Raw genomic sequence first — 6,931 nt, forward strand, 5'->3', positions numbered from 1 at the left:
AAAATTGAGAAATTGTTTATACGACGTAGCAGACCTAACAATCCACACTGATCACCAATCTTTAATTTTTTCTATTTCTGAAAAAATCCCAATACAAAACTAAAACGCTAAAAATCTAATTTAAGTTATAAAGCTGGCAAACCTGGTAACCAGAATATTGTAGCCGATGCTCTTTCGCTTCAACAAATCAATAATACTACAGATTGGTCAGGTCATTCACAGCAAAGTTCACCAAACGAAATTATAAAAAGAGTTAAACAACCTTTTAGTTCTTTCAAGAATCAAATTATTTTACTGCAAAATAATGAAAGAAACAAGGTTCGGACTGAAACATCTTTTCCTGGTCGATTCAGACATACAATATCTTTTTAAGATACAGCGTATTTATTAATTCTTAAAGATATATACATTAAAGTTGACCCATCTGGCAACGCTGTAACTTTTAACAGCGCTGACAAATCGGCTAATGTCATACCGCGTTAGAAGCGTCATTCGAAGACAATTTATACCATGGAACAGTACACTCCAAAAGAACGCGCTGAAATTGTTCAGCTTTATATTCAAAATAACTTTTCAATTGTGTTAACTCAACGTGCGTTTCGCAAAAAAAATAAAGTGAAAAGTGCTCCAGTTAAGAACACAATTAAGTCTTTATACGCAAAATTTGTGAACACCGGTAATCTCAGTAATGCCAGTCATGCATCCAGACAACGCACAAGACGTTCTGATGAAAATATCGAAGCTGTACGAGCCAGTATTGAGGAGACTCCATCGACATCGAGTTATCGCCGCTCTCAGGAATTAGACATCTCTCGCACCACTCTCCGACGCATAATTCATAAAGATTTGAAGATGTTTCCATATAAAATTCAAATGGCACAAAAACTAAACCCAGCTGATTATCCGCGACGCCTTAATTTTGGCAAATGGGCCATCGAAATGGCTGAAAACGAACTTGACTTTTGGCGAAAACTCATCATGTCAGACGAGGCACATTTCTCGTTGAATGGAGGCGTAAACAAGCAAAATTGCCGATTTTATGCCACCGAAAATCCTCAATTAATTGAAGAACAGCCTCTTTACGACCAAAAAGTAACAGTTTGGTGCGGTGTTTGCGCGAATATGATCATCGGACCGTATTTTTTCGAAAACGATGATGGAGCCACGACAACAGTCAATGGTGAGCGTTATCGAGCCATGATAACGGATTTTGTGATACCCATTATTCGCGAAAATGACATGGATAACTTCTGGTTTCAACAGGACGGGGCTACATGCCATACAGCTCGACCAACAATCAATTTATTGCGACCATTTTTCCCCGGGCGATTGATATCGAAAAATGGTGATGTTGACTGGCCACCGAGATCACCAGATTTGACGCCACCAGACTTTTATTTGTGGGGTTATTTGAAATCCAAGGTATACGCTAATAAGCCAAAGACCTTAGCTCAACTGAAAGCCAACATTCGACGTGAAACAGCCGCCATATCATCCGAAACATTGGCCAAAGTCATGGAAAATGTCGAAAAAAGAGTGCATTTAGCTGTCAAAGCTAAAGGTGCCCATTTACGCGATCTAATTTTTAAGTATTAGCTGAAACAAATCCCCTTGGACCAAATTATTTTTGAAATGAACAAAAAACATTGTTTTCTTTTGTTCTTTTTTTTTAGAAACAAATGGGTCAACTTTAAATGGCCTACCCTGTATTAGGGTGATTAAAAAAAAATATTATTTTTTCGTTTGGTACTCGGAAAAATAGGTTCCTAGACACTTTTAAGAAAGCCTCTCCAAGCAATTCAAAGTTCTTAATTGTAACGGGAAGGTCCTCCTTCCTACAGTTTTTTATTTTTTCTTATTATCAGATAGAAAACTTTATATCTCGCTTCCAACTACTTGAAAAAATATCTTGTTCCTTAGGTTTTGTAGGAAATTGAATGCCCTACTAAAAGGGTCACCTATGATTTTTTCGTAAACCCAATCATTTAAAAGATGTTAACAGTTAAAGTTTGATTACTTTTGGGAAAATTTTTTATTTCTTATGAATTTTGTAACTCATTAAAAAAAAAATCATTATGAATGATGAAGAATTCGTAGTTACGATATTTTGGCCAATGTTCGTATAAACATTCGTGGTGAGTCCATCTTTCGTGAATTGACAAACGGCATATGGAATTGATATCAAACCACCGGAAGTATCAACCGGTATTGACCCATTTTCCTAGCGTATACGATGTAAAATGTCTTCGGCAATGTAATTTTTGGGCGTATCCCATAATTGGCGCGTATTTGAAGGCTGATCATCGCGAAAAGTGTGCGAACTTCAGTGGCATTCGAAGTAGCAATCGCATCTTCCATCGTTTGATTCCAGTGATTATCATGTTCCAGCAATTGTAATTGCTGCCATGATTCTCAAAAAGGATGCACACACCGTACCATTAACAGTATGCAATGGCTCAAATGAATTTGAACCGCGTACATTAATCAATAGCAATCGAAGGTAGAAGCAATCGTCATTTTTGGGGTGGATTGTGTAAATTCGTCTTAATGCATTAATTGATAACACACCTGTATATCCATCTACTGGTTGGCCTTGCTTTCTGCGTAAATATTTCTTCGACGATGCATTCTATGTATAATCTCAAGGCACTTCCGAATAGAGCAAGTTCTCGCAAACGGTTCACTGACGAAAGTTGAGAAAAAACTCGTAAATGTTAATTTTGTTGCTGGCGGTGTTTCCACTGGCTGTACTGCATTCTCTGGGTTGAAATAAAGTCTTTGGTCATTCTCAAAATTAACTGCGAGACGCACAACAATCGGAAAACGTTCATGAATTGCAAAAGTAAATATCCTACAAAGCGCTTTATTACAGTTCACGTATCGATCGTATCGTTCAAGACCAATAACCGCCATGTTGCTTTTAGATAACGGTAGCGAATATGGTACGATCCATGTGTTGTCAACTTCGATATTCATTCTTCTAAATTGAATCCTAAATATTCTCCCATTGTCCTCTGGTGAGGGACGCCGATACAATGGATGTCCATCATTTCAAGATTAGGGGTATTCTCTTGCTCTTGCAAGATTGCAGATTGCAAAAATATTACATCGAAATATACAAGGGCACGAGAGCACCCATTGCAGAATCTAGTGACATATGAGCGACTGATTCAGTCAATTTATTGTAAATGACTATTGTGCATGGCTATTGTGAATTGGCGCACCTTCTGCATACATTTTTAACAAAAAAAACTGTAACAAAGCCTTATAATTTAAATAGAAATTATAAAATCTAATTAAAATTTACCTTTCTCAACAATTTAACGACGTAATATGTCTTTATGTAAAATGGCAACTACAACAGGGTTGCAATTTTATTTTTGCATGACATTGCTCGCAAATATACATGGGTTTTGGTCTGACATATTTTACAGCCCTTGCAAATATTTTTCTGCGTGTGTTTGTTGTTATGCCGTTGTAAATCTGCAATTCTTGCACCGTGCACCGGGTTTTGCAAGAGCAAGAGAATACCCCTATTGTGTTTCCGAAAGAATAGCACGTGGATAGCGTTTCGTGCATTTATTATCAGACATACAAACCGAATTGGGATTGTGGAGTCCGCAAGGTCCATGAACCATATCGGTTTTCATCACTGGATCTTTTTCTGCATCGGGAATTTCCGCAGAAATTAGTTCATCAATTTGATCTGGTGTTACAACCATCCACCAACCAAAGAAGAATGTGTACGTGAGACAAACCTCTCTTTTGCCACTCAACAGAGTACATCCAGCATATAACAGCACCACATATACCTACATTACTCCCAGGCAAAGTCCATGAAACATTGTAACTGTTGTTTGAAAAGTCAGGCTGTGACATCGTGACGATCGCTTGCTGATTGACTGCGATTCATAATTCCGCACGTATGTCATCACATCCTGGGGGTACTTCTTGCCTTAAGCCGCCATACGTTGATGACAAAACGCCGACCGATATTACGGCTACTTCTTCGTGGCTTCGTAACAAATTTCAATCTGCAATTGATCACTTTGTGTGAAACACACATAAAGTTTTCACAGAATAATTTTCAAGCATTTTTCTTTTGAAGAGTCGGAATAAAAAAGCAAACTACCGAAATTGAACGATTCAAATAATTTACAAATCAAAATATTGAAAAAAAAATCAAACAAAAATTGAAAAAAAAATTTTCTTTTTGGAATTGTCCAATTTTCCAATTTTTTCTCACGAAAAGCATACGTTTTTTTATTTCCAAACCTTCCCCGATCCACAGAGAACAACCTATGAAAATTTCATCAAGATTGGTGCAGCCGTTCTCTTAGCGTTACTTCGTTTGTATGGGAAAAAGAAAAGGGCTGTTTTTAGAGGGTTTCCGGCAATAATTCGACGTTTTCTTGCCGTAAAAACCATCCTTGAACCTCAACGAACATTTAGAAAAATGAATCGACCAAATTGGTGCAGGAGTTGTTGAGTTATACGCTTAGCAACACATTTTGCGATTCATTTTTATATATGTACTAGCTGACCACGCAGCCGTTTTCCTGCGTGAAATTACATATGTGTTTTGAAATGAAAAGAAAATTAAATTTATCATTTCTTTTATTTTCAATGTAACGCAGCTTGATAAACAACATTTTTTGGTTTCTGTTCCGGTGCGTAAATGTACAGAGAAGATAGTTTTCCAACTCGTGATCACGCCACGTATTTTTGGCCGTGTAAAAAACATAGCAGCTCAAAATGTATGCCACACACTTCTAGCGACTATCCGTGTGTCCTGATGACTGGAAAAGGAATCCGTTTGAACTGAAATGGCAAATAGTGAGTACTCAAACAAATTCGTAGAATCAAGCATTCTGCCCCCTTGTATTCGATAGCTGCGTCACAATCAGTCGGGTTCCATTACACAGCTTCGGCGCTTATAGATTGCGAAGCATAATAACGACAGATCCAACTTTGAGACGCAAATGATGCGGTGGCATACAAAGCCCCTACAAAGAATTTAGAAACTCCACTGGATAATTCACGGCGTCGTCTTCATTGTCAAGACGATCGATCGATTTTTATGAGCGCAATTCTCCCGGAATTTGACTTTGAATCTTCCAGTTTAAGTCTAAACAATTCGTGATGAGTTCATCTTTCATGAATCGATAAACGGCAGATGGAATTGATATCAAACCAACGGAAGTATCAACCGGAATTTATCCACATTCAATTTTTAGATGTAAAATGTCTTCGGCAATGTCATTTTTGTTCGTATCCCATAATAGACGCGGATTTGGAGGCTGATATGTCGAAATGATTATCGTGAAAAGTGTGCGAACGTCATTTTCATTCCAGTGATTATCATTTTCCAGCAATTCTAATTGCTGGCTTGCTTCTCAAAAAGTTGCACACACCGTATCATTCACAGTACGCAATGACTCATATGAAGTTGAACCGCGTACATTTATCAATAGCAACCGAAGGTAGAAACAAACGTCGTTTTTCGGGTGGATTGTGTAAATTCATCTTAATGCATTAGTTGATAACACACCTGTATGTCCATCTGCTGCTTTGCCTTATTTTCTGTGTAAACATTTCTTTGACGATGCATTCTATGTATAATATCAAGGTATTTCCGAATATCCTCGCAAACAGATCATTGACGAAAGTTGAACAATTTTGTTGCTGGCGGTGTTTCCACTGGCTGTACTGCATTACCTGGGTTGAAATACACTCTTTGGCCATTCTCCAAATTAACTGCGAGACGCACAACAGTCGGAAAACGTTCATGAATTGCAAAACTAAATATCTTACAAAGCGCTTTAGTGCAGTTCACGTATCGACCGTATCGTTCAAGACCAGTACCGCCATGTTGCTTCCTTTGGTGACGTACTTACAACCGTATTTTATCGATTACACCAAACTGTAATACTCAACATTGATATGAGTTTTGAAAGTGAATTAAACAATGATGGTGAAAATAGTACGATAAATTTGTTTTCAACTTTGATATTCACTCTTCTAAATTGAATACTGAATGTTCTGCCATTGTCGTCTGGTGAGCGACGCCGATAGAGTGGATATCCATCATTTTTATTTTGTGTTTCCGAAATAAACGTGGATACTGTTTCGAGCATTTATTGTCAGACACGAAGACCGAAGTTGGATTGTGGTGTCCGCAATGTCTATGAACCATATTGGTTTTCATCACTTCGTATAATACTGGATCTTTCTCTGCATCAGGAATATCCGCATGACTGAATGATTTCATCAATTTGATCTGGTGTAACCACCATCCACAATCCAAAGAAGAATGTGTGCGTGGGGCAAACCTCTCTTTTGCCACTCAATAGAGTACATCTAGCATCTAACAGCACCATATATGTATATGTATGTACGTTGCTTCAAGATAAAGTCCATCGAAGCTGTTGCTTGAAAAGTCGTGCTGTGACATCGTGACGATCGCTTGCTGATTGACCGCGATCCATAATACCGCACGTATGTCATCGCATCCTGGGAGTACTCGGTCATGTGCCTTGGGCTGCTAATGTATGTTGATGCCAAAAAGAACGCCGACTGATATTAGCGCGACCTCTTCGTGGCATCGTAACAAATTTCGATCTGTAATTGATAACATTGTGTGCAACACACATAACGTTTTCACTGAATAATTTTCAAAAATTTTTGAAGCAAACGACAAATTTTATCGATTCAAATAATTGAAAAACAAAACAAAAAAAATTGAAAAAAAAAATTTGTATGAAAAAAATTAACTTTTTGGAATTGTCCAATTTTCCGACTTTTCCTCACGAAAAACATACAGGTTTTTTTATTTCTAAGTCTTCCCCGATCCACACAGAACATTCTCTGAAAATTTCATCAAGATTGGTTCAGTCGTTCCCTATTTTTGTAAAGGAGTTTTTCGTTGCAG

The 6,931-nt window shown here is 37.7% G+C and overlaps 3 protein-coding genes across 15 annotated transcripts in view; 2 read left to right on the forward strand and 1 right to left on the reverse strand.

Moving 5' to 3' along the window:
* LOC105226621 (plasma membrane calcium-transporting ATPase 3) overlaps nucleotides 1-6,931 on the forward strand; it is a 529,385-nt gene that overhangs the window by 278,069 nt on the left and 244,385 nt on the right. The window lies entirely within an intron of this gene.
* LOC125779365 (uncharacterized) overlaps nucleotides 1-6,931 on the reverse strand; it is a 168,122-nt gene that overhangs the window by 125,877 nt on the left and 35,314 nt on the right. The window lies entirely within an intron of this gene.
* Nucleotides 1-6,931, forward strand: part of LOC125779304 (piggyBac transposable element-derived protein 3-like) — a 45,555-nt gene that overhangs the window by 8,556 nt on the left and 30,068 nt on the right. The window contains exon 1 of one of the 4 annotated variants that reach the window (XM_049460577.1): nucleotides 1,434-4,836. The exons of the other annotated variants lie outside the window; for them this stretch is intronic. The gene's annotated coding sequence lies outside the window, so the exon portion shown is untranslated. Of the gene's footprint in view, nucleotides 1-1,433; nucleotides 4,837-6,931 lie in introns of those variants that run through there. 4 annotated transcript variants of the gene reach the window in all.

Source organism: Bactrocera dorsalis, chromosome 6 (genome assembly GCF_023373825.1).
Source record: "Bactrocera dorsalis isolate Fly_Bdor chromosome 6, ASM2337382v1, whole genome shotgun sequence".
Lineage (NCBI taxonomy): Eukaryota > Metazoa > Arthropoda > Insecta > Diptera > Tephritidae > Bactrocera > Bactrocera dorsalis.